At 38.5% G+C, this 17,177-nt stretch overlaps 1 protein-coding gene and 1 pseudogene across 22 annotated transcripts in view; both read left to right on the top strand.

Moving 5' to 3' along the window:
* The window catches only part of SGIP1 (SH3GL interacting endocytic adaptor 1), a 220,898-nt gene that overhangs the window by 15,594 nt on the left and 188,127 nt on the right, over window positions 1-17,177 (top strand). The gene's annotated exons all lie outside the window — the stretch shown is intronic.
* LOC119528174 lies at window positions 5,663-7,567 on the top strand (annotated as a pseudogene).

Here is a 17,177-nt window from a genome sequence, read left to right as displayed (position 1 = left end):
GTCTTCATAGTAACCTACTTCGAATTGGCACCTTGAAGAAGAGAGTTCGTTATACTCTTGACCAAATTTTGACTAAGATGCGGAGGAAGTCTTTTAGTGACAATGAAATTGTATGAACTAATCACATTTCTAGATGTGGAAAACAGGCAAGCAAGACACACAGTCCTTGCTCTCATGGGGCTTACATTCTAGTATAGGAGATGGACTAATAAACCCAATGAATAAAGAATATAATTTCAGATGGTGTTAAATTCAATGAAAAAAAAAAAGAATCATGTGGCAAAGAATGGGGGATGGTAGTGAATGCCACTTTAAATGGGCAGAGAAGGTCTTTTTGAGAAGGTGCGTTTGAGCTGAGACTTCACATTATGACAGGTGAAGATCTGGGAACAGGGCATTTCAGGTGGGTGTAAAAGTCCAGGGACATTAAACTCAGGGAACAAAAGATGTGGCTAAAGTCTAGTGGAGGAGGGGGAAAGAGAAGGTAAGATTCAGATCAGGCAGGGCTTTATGAGCAGTGGTGAAGTATCTGGAATTTATTCTGGAGTGACAGAAACTACTGGAAGAATTGAAGAAGAAAAAGGACATGTTTGCATTTGTGTCTTTGAAACAATTACTTTGAGTCTTCTAAGACTCCAAAGACTTTAGAAAATGTTGCCAAGATCTGAAAAAGATCATGGTGTTTCTGATTGGTTGCCTTTCTTGATACTTTTTTTTACCCTCATAATGGTGTTGTGATTGACCTAGAATTTTTAACCTCACAAGACTGCTTTATCAAATCAAAAGATAATGATTGGTGCTTTTTTCTTTGCCTACAGACACAATAAAAAATCTTAATTTGAATTAGCACTATTCCAGTCTTTCACCAGTTATCTGCAATGTGAAATCTGTTATACATAAAATTTCCATATGTTCTATCCTATTCTTTTGGTCATTTGTCTATCCCTGTGTTAAGTTGTCCTATTACTATAACTTCATAATGTTATTAAATTCTTATTGTTCAAATGCCCCATATTACTCTACTTTTCAGAAATATCTTCATATTCTTGGACATTTGCCCTAACAAAAATATTTAGAATCATTTCGTCAAGGTCTTTTTAAAAATGTGTTGAGAATTTTATTGTAATTGAATTGAATCTGTAAACCAGTTGGTTAAGAATCAATATCTTTATGGTATTAAATTTTTCCATTCATCAACATGGTATGACTCTCCGTTTATTTTGGACTTTGTAAGTCTCTTAATAAATGTCTATTTCTGGGTAATTTAAAACACTTACTTTGAATGTTGAATAGGAATGGGCTTTAGTAGCTACAAGCAACATTCTTGTTATTTGGGGGAGGGTTGTCTTGAAGCGATGTTTGGGTGATAAATACCCAGATTTTATTTACATTTAATGTTAGTTATGGGACAACTAATGAAAATTGGAAGGGATTTTGGTGTCCCTCCCTCAAGCTCTCCATTCATTGGCACCACCAATGAGGTCTTATGGCTCAAAGTAAAGGTTTAATTTAGCTTTTGAATATTCTTTTTCTAACCCACATTTTCTGGCATCAGTATTTTTCAGAGGCATGTTGACAAGTGGAAGAAAGAATCGTGATATTAGATATCCAAGTATATCATGTACTTTTTTCATGTACTTGTTTTTAAATGGCTTTGAAGCACTTCGGTTCTTTGATACGTATTTTGATACTGAATCAGTTAGTTTATTAGGCTTGTTGTCATCACTGAAGCTCTTTCTCTCTAGGCCCGATCAAGTCAAGCTCTTAAGAGGTCTTGCTGTTGACAGAGGTAGACCTTTCCATAGTCCATTTTTCTCCACAAATGTTTCCATTAGAACTTGTACCCTCTGAATTTCACTGATGGGGGATCCCTACTGTCCTATCTTAACTGATCCCATCTTAAGTAGGTTCACCTGTGTACTCTTGTAACTTTATAAGTCCTCTCTTCCCACCTGCAAATGCTAAACTTCCTATGCTCTAAAATGTACTTGTATCCTACAGGGAAATGTATGAAGCATCCTCTCAGGTGGGAGTTGTCTCCCACCTGAAGTTTCTGGGTTTGTTGTTGTTGTGTTTGTGTGATTTTTCTTCTGATTGTTTATATAATATAATGGGTAAATGCAGAGTCTTGAAAGTCAAAACAGACCTGCATTCAAATCCTGGCTCTGACATTTTTTGCTGGGTATCTTTGGCCAAGCCTGAGCTTCAGGTTTTTGTTTGTTTGTTTTTTGAATCACAACTTCACAAGATTGTCAGCAAGCATTTATTGGGGTTCCAGATGTTGTGCTAAGCACTAGGTGTATAGTGGTGAGCCAACATCATGAACACGGGCATTGTGGAGCTTACAGCTTAGTGACAATGATGTTAATGCAGAGACATACAGATAAGTAAGTGATTGAAAGTGAGCAAAGTGCTTTGAAAAAAGCATGGAATTGGAGTCTTCAAGAACTTTTTAATACAGGGACCAAACCTGATAAGGTGGAGGTGAGTCAATGTTGTTGTAAGCATTAAATGACACATTGCATGTGTAGAGCCAAACACATTTCCTGTTTTTTTTTTTTTTTTTTTTTTTTTTTGCATTTAATTAAATGGGTCTTGCTACATTTATACATTACTGTCTATTGACTGTATCCTTGGTTACTTGCCCAGATTCCTGGTGCATCTGTACTCTCTGACTCCTGCCAGGTTACTTAGCTTCTGACCTGATATCTGAGCAGTTTCTGGGGCCAGCCATCCATATTTTGGGTTCCATCCATGCCTTGCCTCTCCCAGATTCCTTAGCAAGCTACCAAGCTTATTAACTTTCTCTCCTAAATGAATGTCACCCAAATCCCAACATGCCAACTGCTTTGTTGCTGTGCTGTAGCAGAGCATTCCAGGAAATTTTCTAAAAGAAAAGGAGAGCACGTACCTCTCTGTTTAAGGCTTTTTGAAGAGTCCATCACTACACCCACTCTGCATGATAAACCCTTATTCTGGCTGAATTATGGACCTGACAGATATTTCTTTCCATTATTTTTCAGGAAGACTTCCTTGTTCACCACCGACCTAGAGCCTAGGTCATAAATCTAATCCTAAGACTTCATGATTTATCCATACCAATGCCTGTGAAACTGTTATTTTATTTCTATATTGTCAGTACATATGTGATATCTACATCTCATCCACGCATGGTTAGCCCTTGATTTTCCTGGCTGATTGGTGAGAGGGAAGGGATAGCTTTTTACACTCAGAGCATTAGCTCTGAATCACCTCTTCAACTGAAGTTGCTCATAAGTTACTTAAGTTCTTCCTTCCTTTTCCTGCCTTCCCTAATTAGACCTTACTGAAAAAAAAAAAAAAAAATAGCTGCCCTATAACTTAAAAAAAGATAGGAGAGCCAGAACAACCCTTAATCACTGCATATTGCATAAGGAAGACTGTGAATAAACATTACCCCTGAAATTGTCCATAATTTCTTTTAACAAGCAGATATAGCTTTAACTACCACCCCTCCCCACAAGGAAAGAATATTCTAGTATGGTTCAGATTTATTAATGCAACAATAGCTCTTGAGCTTTTCCCGTGTACCAGAAACTGTTCTTAAATTCTCTATGATTATCAATCTCATTTAATCCTCACAACAGTTCGATAGGGTTGATACTATGATCTTCATCCCCATTATGTAGATGAGGAAGCTGAGGCTCTGAGCATTTAATGATTGCCCATATAAGTGATAAAGTTTAGGACTTGAACCATGAGCTAACTGACCCTCAAACTTATGTTGCTAACCACCAAGTAATACTGGCTCTCAGTTTTTACCTTTGAGAAATTATATTTTAAAAATTCCATATAAGGGCAAAATGTGGCATCATCTGTACCACAACAATTGATAGGTAACAATAAGTAATATTACTGTAGCCTGCTTAGCAGATAGATGGTAAATTTCAGTAGAGTCATGTCTAGTTCCTGTAATATTATGAAACATTTCTATAATTCTTCATATAAAAATTACTGGCTAATAAAAAAATGAATACGTGATTATAGAGGTAGCAAAACTATTATCCAGGATCTCTTTGTTCTGACTGTTTTTAATCAAATTGGTTTACAGTTTTTCACAATTTATAGGTTTCTATGGAATTGTACATCAAAGCAAAATTTAATAAGCTATGTTGGATGTTTCAGAGAGATTTGCAATGCCTTCTTTGAATCTTAATGCAATTCTCTTATGATGGAAAGGAAAATCTATTTCTCCTTTTGTTTATCAATCTGTTGGGCACATCTTCTCATTTTGCTTATAATAGGATTTTTATTTTATAATATTTCAAAGGCAATTCAATCATCAGTTGGCTTTTGTTTAATATGAAAAATAAAGTCGTTCTGACTGTGGTTTGGAAAGGGTTATAGTTTGCAATTTTGTATTAATAGCTTCATTGTAGTTAAGGCTTCACACTGCTTTTGATTTTAATATTCTTCACAGATGCTCAGTTCTCAATAACTATAATAAAATGCACATTTTAGAAAGTCATCAAATGTGCAGATTCTCTGCAAGTTTATTTATAGACTCGAAAGAGAGCATTTATGCTATTTACTCCTCCGTAAAAACAAATACAGCCCTTAGGTGTTGTCTTTTTTATCTGTGCACTGTGTTTCTTGTTCTCATCACAAATTCTTTAGTCAGATCAGGAAAAACAACTAATAGATGAACTCTGTATGTGAGGCACATGCCCCAAAGGTGTGCAAAACTTCAAGACTCTATATTCTCTGAGGGTGAAATGGAGTCATAAAAAGATGGGCCACAGTCACCTGAAGTTGATAGTTTTGATGTTACTATTAATATTTGTAATCTATCAGTGTGCTAGGCCCTGAGTGAGAGGCTGTTTAAATGGTGGATCACCTATTTCTCACCATAACCCTCTGAGGGCTATTCTTCATTTATTTGATAAATGAGGAAACTGAGGCACAAGTTCACACAACTGGAATGGACCACCTAGTCCCCACACCTGTGTTCTCTGGACCATCGTGTTTAACTGCTACCAACTGCTGTTGCATGCTGGTCTGACAAAGCTGGGTTGGTGAGGCTTTTGTCCATTGTCGTGAGCAAAGACTTCATCACCCCAGCTGAGCTCTTGAGTGTGTCTGATTTGTGATATGTTGGCTGTGTATTTTAAAGAGTCTTTACAAACTACTTATGCAGATGTGTTCAGTAACAGTTTCCAGGACTTTGCTACCTACTGGTTCGTCCAACTCACCCTTCCTTTCTACATTGGCGGTTGTTCGCCACTGTGACACTGTTCCCCTTCCCTTCCCTCTCCTTTCCTCTTCTCTCCTCATGTTCTCTTTCCTGCTTTGCATTCTGCTGCTGCTTTCTGTGTTCTGTTCTGTGGTCTCTGCCCTTCCTGCTTCCCTCAGTCTGTCAGGTTTAGGTAGCAGTAGAGCAAGCTTGGCTTCAAATTATGACCTCCTTTTCTCCTAGTAGTGCAATCTTGGGCAATTTACTTCTTTTCTCTGTGCTTCAGTTTCTCAGCTTTAAAGTCAGTACTAATACCTACCTCGCAGAGTTATTGTGAGGACTAATGAGTTAACACACACAAAGTGTTTAGCTCAGTGCCTGACACATAGTAAATGCTCACGTAATCAATCTATCAATCTTGTTTTGCTTTCTTTCTTTTTTTTTTGCACAATGACAGGTAATTTATATCAGGAAATTCCATCATTTTGTTGAGAGAAATGAATTCATCCACTAAAAGGAAAACCTTGTCCCCAGGAAGACAACAAAACAAGTTCTCCCTTTAAGGTGCTTCCCATTTCTTTATTTTCAAGTTCTCCTTGGCCACAATAAGGCAAGTTGGCTGACTGCCACCGGGATCTCAGAAACCAATACATCAGCCAAGTTCTGTTTTCCTTTTAACTCTTGCAATTCCTGTCTCTCCAGCTTGTCACTGTATGTATTCGCAGTGCAGGAAGATGCTAGCAGTAGCTCTGTGTCTGGGGCATGGTTGACTTGGGTCTTAAGGTCTTAGGGGCTAGGCAAAAAGTTGAGGAAATCATCGCTATTTGTTCACTGGCACCACAACAGTTTTCATCAGTGCATATATGATAGCTTTGTGTGTGGTTGGGAAGGGGAGAGTGTGGAGAATTCAAAATGACTTTCAAAGCCAAACTCTGCCAAGCACTTTTCATGAAGTATTTCATTTGATGCTCACAGTCTCATTTAAAGAAGGCATTATTACTTCATTTAAAAAATAAAGTCATAAAAAATGAGACAGAAAGAAGTTAAGTAATTTGACTAAGATCTACTTGGTTCTAACTCCTGTGCTCATAAGCCTCACAGTCCTGCTCCCTTCTTTTTCCTCTACATCGTCCTTATTATTCTACCCTCTCTTGGCCTCAGTTTCCTCATCTGTAAAACAGTAGGGTACAGCAAGATGATTTAAAGAGTTCCCTTGCAGCTCTGACATTCTGGCACTCTGGGGTTGCATTGCAGTTTGGAAGCACTTTGCAACTGATCACTTTCTGAATGTCCATCCTGATGTGCACAGACAGGTCTCATTTACTCATTGCTACTTGCTTTCTGTTGTGGCTGTTTGTAACTCTGCCTCTGAATCACATTACAGCTATATTGTCATGTTGCCTGTACAGACCAAACATAGTTTGTTCTGTTTCTACTGAGCAAATCCTCTAAGGAATTAAATAGGGTGCCAAGAATTCTCTTCTGGTAGTTGCTTCACGTGTGTTGTCTTAATCCACAAGTTAATACAATTTCTTAAGAAGAAAAGATGCTCCATAGAGTCTAAACAAGGATGAGAGCCAATTTAGATGAGATGGAACCCAACAACCATGAGTTCTACTGTGTTAAATATCTTTTGTGCTGCTTTTTCACAGTCTTGGGAGATTACGTATTATATCCAAGGCTCAGACTGAATGAGATCCTATAGTTGTGCAGAGAAGTCAAACCTGAGTTTGACTATTTTTTCCACAATACTGAAACTTTTTCCTTGGTTTGTTGATAAAAAGAAGCACTAGGTCAGCCTCTGGCCCACAGTCTCCTTGAGACCAAACACCACGCCTTCAATTAAGTTGCAGAGGTCCGATGGAGAGATATTTGAGATTGTTGTGGAAATTTTCAAACAATCTGTGACTATGAAGACCATGTTAGAAGAGTTGGAAATGGATTATGGAGATGATGACCCGGTTCCTCTACGAAATGTTAATGCAGCCATATTAAAAAAGGTCATTCACTGGTGCACCCACCACAAAGATGATCCTCTTCCTCCTGAGGATGATGAGAAAGAAAAGCAAACAGATTATACCCTGTTGGGACCAAGAAATCCTGAAAGGGAACACTTTTTGAACTTATTCTGGCTGCGGACTACTTAGATATCAAGGGTTTGCTTGATGTTACATGCAAGACTGTTGCCAATATGATCAAGGGGAAAACTCCTGAGGAGATTTGCAAGACCAATATCAAAAACGACTTTACTGAAGAGGAGAAAGCTCAGGTACTCAAAGAGAACCAGTGGTGTGAAGAGAAGTGAAGCATTGTGCCTGACACTGTAACACTGTAAGGATTGTTCCAAATACTAGTTGCACTGCTCTGTTTATAATTGTTACCATTAGACAAATAGTAGACAAACACAGCAGCAAATTAATTGTATTAGCAGAATATTTTCCTCATTGCATGTGTAGGTGTAGTTTGAGTACAGATTCCAAACCTGTGGCTAAGTTTCTTCTAGTATGATCAAAAAAATTTCTTTTTTCTTTGCTCTGAATAAAACTTTTTGTAAAGTAATTTCTGCCTGGTTTACTGTTCAGTTAACTTCAGTTTATTGACCTTTTAAAAGTTGGCATTGTAAATAAAAACAACTTGGAAGAAGTTTTCTGAGATAGAATTAACAAAATATTACCTTTATTCATGAGCTGAGAACTGGAAAAAAGTTATTTAAGGTAATTGTTCTGAGTGGGATTATTAGGATGGCTTCCAGCTCCCTAGAGTCAAGGAGTATTACCGGTATTGATTAGTCTGTAAAAAGGACTCCCCTAATTGGATCTGAGGACTTGTGTTTGTATTTTTAATCCTCTCAGTTTTGACTGTTTGGGCTAGAAATTCAGTCACTAACCAGTTTGTATTTTGTGGGGAGAAATGTAACTAGGCAGTTAGTAGTTTTTCACTTGAAAAAGACTCTTAACCCACGCGGTGTGTCATCATTTTATAAACGTTATTCCCATGTGGGGAAAACTATTCACACTACATGCATGTAAAAAATAATTTAACCTTTAACATTAAAATGTGTGGCAAAACCCAGAAAGCATCCATGACAAATGCAAGATACTTCAAATAAAAAGTGAGTTACATAGTAAAAAAAAAACAAAAACAAAAAACACTAGACTGGAAGTTTCATTCCAGCTTTGCTACTAGGTTTCAATGTATGGCTTTAAGACACTCTGAAGAGTGGGATTGAGGGGGAGGGGATCAGTTTATTTTCTTTAAACTGCTTATTTTAGAGATTCTACATTTTGAACAAAGTTAATGCTTTAATCATCTCAGCTGACAAGGAGACACGGAATATCTTTGATTGTTCTTTCTTAATCCCAAAGGTTCAATCATTTGCTGAGCATCATCCCAGTTTTCTCTTCAAAATGCCTGTCTGTATTATTCTTTCCTATTTCTGTAGCCACCACCGTAAATCTGGACCTTATTTCATGCCTGGACTCCTGAACATCGTTCTAAACTGTCCACAGTCACAAGGTCCACCCTATCGCCCTTTCAGTCCTTCTTGTGTCTTTCTTACATATACTTGTTTACTTCCTGCTCTCAGAAACCTCAATTGTTCCTTCTCTGTTGCTTATGGTTTCAAGTTCTCTGGCCTTCTATAAGCAGAAACCATCCAAAGAAACTTACCATTCTCTCATGTCCACCATCCTTATTGTATCTCTGACAGGTTGCGAAGGCCATTTTCTACAACTCTTTTCATTGAATTCTTCCAAATTCTTCAAGGCCAAACCCAAGTACAGAAAGGCACCCTGCCCTTCTTTCTCTTCAGTTTACCCTAAGCACAAGCACAGTGCCAGGTGCCATAATGGGTGCTTGGTAAATATTGTTGCATGAATGAATGACTCCCTTCTATAAAGGTTCCCTTGACTACTTCAGCCTGCATTCATATCAGGATTCTCTAAATCCCAATGGCACCAATTTAACAGCTTTATGGTCTTGTAGCATCAGAAAGTTGTTTTGTTTTCATCCACTTAAAAACACTTAAAATCAATGAAACCAAAGTAAGATTTTGAATTGTTTGTTATACCCATCCATAGGCTAAATCAAACCCCAACCATTTATTTTATAGATTGGAGGGGGTAGAAGCTCTTTACATGTGTCAGGCTCTGTTCTAAGGGCTTTAGCAATATTTTACTCATTGGGCCATTACAACAAATTTGTGAGGTAGGTGCTATATTATCCCATTTTATTGATATGAAAACAGAGGTCCAGAGAGATTAAATAATTTGCCCAAGATCCGAAAGCTGGAAAATGATTAAACCAGGTTTCAAATCCAGGGATTGTGGCTGCAGTGTGCAGTCTTCAGCCTTCCACTATGTTACCCTTCATATCACTGCAAAACATAGAAAAATACTATCTCACCAGACTAACCCCAAGACTAAAAGCAAATAAATAACTCCTAAGTCAGCCCATAATGTCAATGGGATACAATATCATCTTATTAGGAATGAACAGACCTTTAGATTTAGCTCTTGTTTATTCGTAATACCTTGCAAGATGCTCTCCTCTCTGTGTTTAAATAGATCTGCTCTTGTGTTTGGACGATAAATGAAAACAACCTTGTTTTTGCTAGAGCTCCTCTTTTTCCTTTGAAGGGTATTCCCCTGGCCTCTGAAATTCCACATGGCCAACGGCAGGATGTGCCTTTTTTAAGGAAGCCCTGCTTCCTGGAGCTTCTCTGGCAGGCTGTCCTAGGAAGCTCTTCACTGCGAGCCTTGGGTCAGTTGAATAAAAATGAAGTGGGCATTTGTATTTCCCCACTGATTGAGTTGGCTCAACCTGCCGTAGGTTCAGATTCACAAAAGCATAGACAGGCTTGCTTCCAGGCCTGCAATGGAGATGGAGGGAGGCAGGCTGCGTGCCCAGCTTCCTTGCACAGCATGGCATTGGATATGTGTCACCGCTACCCTTTAAAACCAAGGCTCCAAACCACCCTCCCCCACCCACAAGTCATGGGATGATTTGTGCAAGATGCCCTACTTCTCATGCCAGCTGGACCCCATTCAAATGAACGTGTGGATCAGAATGTGCTTTTTTTTTTTTTTAAGAGTGAATGCATCCATTAGGGATAAAATGATCTGTAAAACAGTATGTTTCAAACTTTCCCCCTATTGGTAATTCAAGCTTAAGATTTTTGCTCTACTGGAAAGATTTTCCTCAGAAGAATGTTGGGCTTAGTCATGTGAATGCCAGTTATTTAAGAAAATACCAACCTGGTTGAAATATGCTTTCTAAGTTCATGCTTGACCAATGACAGTAGTAGCTTGATATTTACCAGGTTAACATTCAAGTTTCCAGTGTTAATACAGTGTCCTACAGTTCCACAATAGGTTTCCTGAGGTGGGAATATGAATCACCCACTTAAGAAAGCAGGAGTCTAGATTGGGGTTAATTTGAGAATAAACTAGCTGAATGTTCAGCATTTACACCTCAATATATTCTGCTGTTTCTCTTGAGTGGTGATTATAATTTGGGCATTCTCACCCAAATGTCAAGAGTAAACTCTACATCTGAAACAGTGAAATAGCTTTAGACTTTTGTACAAATGGTTGTGACATAGCCTTTTGGAATTTCTCCATTCCTTATGGCAGACATTTTTAAGCAATCCTGCAAGATCCTCCTTGAAAGGTTAATTGGATTTGATGCTCGAAGATGTGAAAACTGCCCATTATTGCTGGGCTTTTGGATAAAAAGAAAAAATAAGCTGCCTCTCTTTCTATTATTTTTAATTTGAGTTTGACATTCATACAGATTTCTCCATTTTCTTTTACACACATATTTGGGTCTCTTAGCCAGACCTTGCCAAGCATTCTCTGATCGCATCTTGAAAATGAATTACTTCATTCGGTCTTCCCACCTCTTGCAATGGGTTTGAGATAGATTAGAAAGTAGAAGGTGAAGGAAAAGGAAGAGTGGGGGCAAGATCTCTTGAGGAAAAATAGTTTGGCACTGTATTAGTTAGTGTTCTCTACAGAAATAGAATCAGCACGAGATATGTAAATAAAAGATTTTATAAAAGTGTTTCACGCAACTGTGGGGTTGCATGAGTCCAAGTTCTGTATGGCAGGCAGCAAACTAGCAACTCTGATGATCTCCTCAAGAAACACTTCACTGGCTAGCCGAAGAAGAAGTGAAGGTCCTCTGTCTGTCTCACTTAGAAGTCTTCAACGGATTGGATTAAATTCAGCTGATTGAATTCTCTCATTGTGGAAGACACGCCTTTCATTGATGTGATCAGTCACAGCCGCAGCCAATTGACTGACGATTTAGTAAACCAGCCTTCTAGTTTATTAACCAGCCACAAATGTCCTTGCAGTAAAAGTTAGGCCAATGCTTGCTTGGCCACACACCTGGGCACCATCACCTGGCCAAATTGACACATGAACCTAACCGTCACAGGCACATTATAGAAAAAATTTCCATATAGGCAAAATGATGAGTCTCATCTTTCAATCATAAACTCATCTTATGGAATCCTAGACCAGCCTAATTTGCGGTCTCATTTATGAAGTTTGCCACACCTGAAACTGTGAATTGAGAACTTTGCTAAGCTATAGAAGACACTTGGATTTTTGTGGATTTGTGATTCAGTTTTAAATATTTAATAATTTTTGGGTTCTTCCATTATTATAACTTTCGGCTGCCTCATATTATAGGCCTATTTGCATTTTAGTTTGCCCACTGGAGTGTGAGCTCAGTGAAAACGGGCAGTGTCTTTTTAATTTATTTTTTTTAATTTGTGTCCCAGAGACTGGTAATGTGCTTTTGCATGTGTTAAGTTTGAATGAACAAATGAATAAATAATAGTTTATTGCAGAATCTTATTCACCATGAATCAGTCATAGACCTGTTCCAGTGATAATTTCTCTTTAATGAAAGTTTTCTGAAAGTGCAGACAACTGCATTCCTTTTTCTCAGAGAAAGGGCTGTGTGGTCTATGTAGTTGTATAGAGCCCCATGCTTAAAAGCATCCCTCATTTTGGTTTCTGCTCTTCTTGTTGCCGTCTTAAAATTATTAATAATTTTTAACAAGGGGATCTGCATTTTCATTTTGCACTAAGTCCCACAAATTATTTTCCCATTCCTGTCTGACAGCTGAATATACACACTGTGTTAGACTGGCAGCTGTGGATTATCTTATCCTTCCAGTGTGGCTTTTCTCAACCCATGTTGAATTCACAGGCAATGGCTGGGTTTGTGGGTATGTGGTTCCCTTTGTTTAATAAAAGCCCCCTACAGCAGCCATGTGTTCAGGGAGAGGTATCCCTTGGGCTTCAGAAGACTAGTCCTAGAATCCTCTCATGCAAGGGATGTGATTTGGTTTCAAAGCATCCAAGCAGAAGAATCTCTAGAGGAGGGAGCCAGGAGAGGGGAGAGCTCACACTGATGATTTTCAGAGTCCTCCCTCCCCCTGGAGAGAAGGGAAAGGAGAAGGAAGCTGAAATTTGGAGGCGCCTCAAGAGATCCTTTGGGAACTGTTATGGGTTGAATTTTGACCCCCAAAGAGATAAGTTGAAGTCCTAAACCCTACCCCCACCCCCTACCGGTCAATGTAATTTAGAAATAGCATCATTACAAATGGAATTAGTTAAGTTAAAAATGTGGTTATCCTGGAATAGGGTGGTACCTTGGTCCAATATGTCTGGTGTCCTTATAAGAAGGAGAGAAAACGCACAGATAGACATTAGAGAAAAAGGCCGTGTGAAGACAGAGGTAGCGATTGGAGTGACACATCTACAAGCGAAGGAACACAAGGATTGCACGCTCCCCTACAGGTTTCAGAAGGAGCCATGGCCTTGCCAACACCTTGATTTCAGACTTTTGGTATCCAGAACCATAGGCAATGAGTTTCTGTTGTTTTAAGCCACTCTGTTTGTGGTTCTTTGTCCTGGCAACTTTAGGAAACTAATTACATGCAGCCTTGTTGCTGGGCCGTTCACGCTGCTTCTCTTCCAGGGCTCAAGTGGCCTAAGACAATGCTTCTCAAACTTTAGTGTGCAAAGGAAGCACTTATCAGTCTTGTTAAAATGCATCTGCTGATGCAGTAGATCAGGGGTGGAGCTTGAGATTCTGCATTTCTAATGAACTCCTAGATGATGCTGATGCTTCCAGTTAGTGGACCAAACTTTGGGTAGCAAGCTGAAAGGTTTGCCATTTTTAAGGTGTTGGGGCAGACCCTGAATTCCTATTTCATCCTAGCTTATGATGGAACTACCACCTTTCTCTAAAAGCAGTCTGGCTTACCGTACAAATATGTTGTATGCACGTATGTGGTCTTAATCCACAAGTTAAGACAATTTCTTAAGAAGAAAAGATGCTCCACAGAGTCTAAACAAGGATGACGGCCAAGTATGTTGTATGCACGCTGTGACTTAGGATGCTATGGCTTCAACTAAGAGAAGAGTCTGACTCAGATTGCCTTAAGCAGAGGAGAGTTTTGATCTTACGTAACTGAAAAGTGCATAGGGAGTCAAAAACAAGCTTGATCACTGGGGACCAGGCTCCTTTCTTCTCTCTACTCTGCCATTGTCAACCTTGTAAAATGACTGACAGTCTCCTCAATACCTCCGAGAATTACTGGGTAGGTATATTCTTCTTTGGTCTGTCTTTGTTCAGATTGTCTATTTACACCAAATTCAAAATGCCTGTATTGTTCTTTCCTATTTCTGTAGCCTCCGCCGTAAATCTAGACCTCCAGAGAAAACAGTGTCCAGAGGTAGAAAGAGGCTGTCTCTGTTGTTTCTGTTTAGAAACAGATTCATTTCCCAGAAACCCCAAGCAAACATCTCATGTTTCATTGGCTTCCATTTCAGTTCACAAGTCTATTCTTGTCCCAGTCATTTAACAATGGGAATGGGATGACTTTAACCAGCTTAGTTTAATTGGGATAATCAGGGCCTACTTGCTGAAGTCAGGAAGGAGGGAGTCAGCTTCCCTTGAAATACATGAATGTATAGAGAATGGTGGATAACTGGAAAAAAAATCAGGTGATGTTGGAAGGAGGAAATGTGTTATGCCTAGGGATTGGGATGATAGTACTGGGTTAGCAACCAACCAAACATGTGTACTGCTCTTCAGACATGCTCTTTCCAAAAGAAGGCCTTCACTTAAAAAATGGCAGTAGAGCATCTCATTGCAGATATGCAACAGGGAGCTAGGAGCCCTAAACCCTCCTTTTTCCTTTACTGTGTTGACCCTCCCTGAATTTGACCCCTAAAATGCTTGTTTTGACTTTGAAAAAAAATCCAAGTTGAAGCTTTTTATGGGGTGACTGATCATGGAAGTTTAATTACAATGCAGGACCAGAACAATTGTGTAACTATGAAATAAGTTACCAGGTTGATTTTGTTATTGGCTTTGTTTGACTGAAATAATACCCATGAGGTCCACCCTCATAATTGGTCAGTTCCATTAGTAAAGTCATCCCTGTGCTCATACACCTCAACAAATAGAGGGAATTCTGAAGTCCAGCAGTTTCTTGTTCCAGTTGTTGAAATCTCATGGTTTTTGCCAGCATCGTGCAGCATGCTCCCTCTGCTTAGAGGCTAGATGAATTTAACAGTAAGCAGTTATAAAACAACCATACTTCTTGATAGCATTCCTGGAAGACTTATTGAAAGATGAAAACTACTTACAAAGTTTATAAAAAGAATTTGTTTCTTGCTATGAATTCCTATAGTTAGAACATTCACTAAACAAACCTCCTGGATTCATTTATTTATGAGTGTTACTTCAAGGAAAAAAGTGAGCAGGACAACTTGGTGGTTAAAAACACAGACTCTGAAGCCCAGCTGCCTGGGTTTAAATTTCAATTACGCTACTAACTAGCTGTGTAACGTTAGACGAGTTATTTGACCTCTTTATGCATCAGTTTCCTCATCTGTGAAATGAGAATGATACCTACCCCTCGAGGCTGTTGTGAATGTTAAATGTGCATATAAATAGAAGAGTGCTTGTAAGTATCAACATGTTTACGTGTTTTTATATAAACCTCAATGAGGCAGTCCCTGCATTTGCACACCTTTTCTTTAATCCTTGATACAGTCCTGAAAAATTACCTATTATAAGCAGCAATAACTGATCACTGCTAACATTAATTGAGTGTTTTCCATGTAGCAGGCACTGTATTGGGTACTAAACAGGTATCGTCTCACAATAACCCTCAGAAAGATCATTTTCCCCATTTTACAGTTGAGGAAACTGAAGCACCGAGAAATCAATTAACCTGCACAACAACATTCAGCTTGTCACTGGTGATGCTGAGACTGGAAGGCATTTTGCATCTCACACTCTTAACTTTACTCTACCTTATATATGAGTAAATGGAGACTTGGATGATAAATGACTTGTTCAAAATCTTTCCACTACACCATGCTCCATTTCCTTAGCTTGGTCAACAAACATAGTGTAAGAATCCACTATGTCAGAAAAGGTGCAGGGAGCTGGTGATAAAAGATCAAAACACGGTGGAATTAGAGAAAATGAAGAGATGTTTAAAAGGGTACTAATAATACAAGTAACAATTCAATAGAATTTAGAGTCTATAAAGCAATTTTATATTTAGCTAAACTAAATTAAGGCACATGGTCTTATGAGTATTGCCTGCTTTGTAGAAGCTTGCTAAGAAGTGGTTCTGCTGGTAGAATGCCAGGTACTACATTCACAGCTAAGCGAGGAAGATACGTTTGGTTCCACAAATGCTAGCCTCTTGCCCCTCAAATAGACCTTGTCACTATCTTAGATTTTTAATTTTTGATAGCAGAGCTTTTTTTACTCAAATGAAATGTTATACAGAGAGCCCAGATAAATGTATCAGATAAATATAGATAAAAGTTTTTGTTAGTATTCATTTTTACATTTAGCTTTATTGTAAAGTTACAATAAAGTCCATCAACAAGACAAGAGCAGTTCTTTTTATGAACACAATTTTTTTAAAAAATTCAGTTTTATTGAGATGTATTCACATACCGTACAGTCATCCATGGTGTACAATCAACTGTTCACAGTACCATCATATAGTTGTGCATTCATCACTCCAATCTATTTTTGAACATTTTCCTTACACCAGAAAGAATGAGAATAAGAATAAAAAATGAAAGTAAAAAAGAGCACCCAAATCATCCCCCCCATCCCACCCTATTTTTCATTTAGTTTTTGTCCCCATTTTTCTACTCATGACCATCCATACACTGGATAAAGGGAGTGCAATCCACAAGGTTTTCACAATCACACTGTCACCCCTTGTAATCTACATTGTTATACAGTTGTCTTCAAGAGTCAAGGCTACTGGGTTGGAGTTTGATAGTTTCAGGTATTTACTTCTAGCTATTCCAATACATTAAAACCTAAAAAGTGTTATCTATATAGTGTGTAAGAATGTCCACCAGAGTGACCTCTCAACTCCATTTGAAATCTCTCAGCCACTGTAGCTTTATTTCGTTTCATTTCGCATCCCCCTTTTAGTCAAGAAGATATGAACACAACTTTTTAAATAGATTAGGCTTAAATGTTGCTTCCAGTGTTCACCATTTTTCTCCTTGTGGTTGCACAGTCCTGAGAAAATCTTGATTCATATGGAGCAGTAGTTACAAATGGTAACAGCTCTGGACTTCTCAGTTACCAGAGACTATTTTTATGCCAGTTTGAATAGGCTTGGGGATTTCTTTTAGCCAAAAACAGTCTCTTTCATTGATTGATACATGTTAGCAAGCATGTCTTATGTGCTAAGCCGTCAGCAACATGCCCAGAGTGTGTTGATGAGAAAATAGACATGGTTCCTGCCTTCATGGAGTCTTGGAGGGTGGCAAGTTCAATTCTGGACTCATTGCACAGTAAGTTAGTTTTAATTTTTCTTCTCATTTTTCCAAATGCAGTAGACTTTAGAGGAAATTTTAAAAAGAAGAACATTTGCTAGGCAAGAGTT

Source organism: Choloepus didactylus, chromosome 2 (genome assembly GCF_015220235.1).
Source record: "Choloepus didactylus isolate mChoDid1 chromosome 2, mChoDid1.pri, whole genome shotgun sequence".
NCBI classification, from domain to species: Eukaryota; Metazoa; Chordata; class Mammalia; order Pilosa; family Megalonychidae; genus Choloepus; species Choloepus didactylus.
The sequence above is the reverse complement of the archived record's forward strand: the minus strand, read 5'-3'. Positions and strand labels throughout refer to the sequence as shown.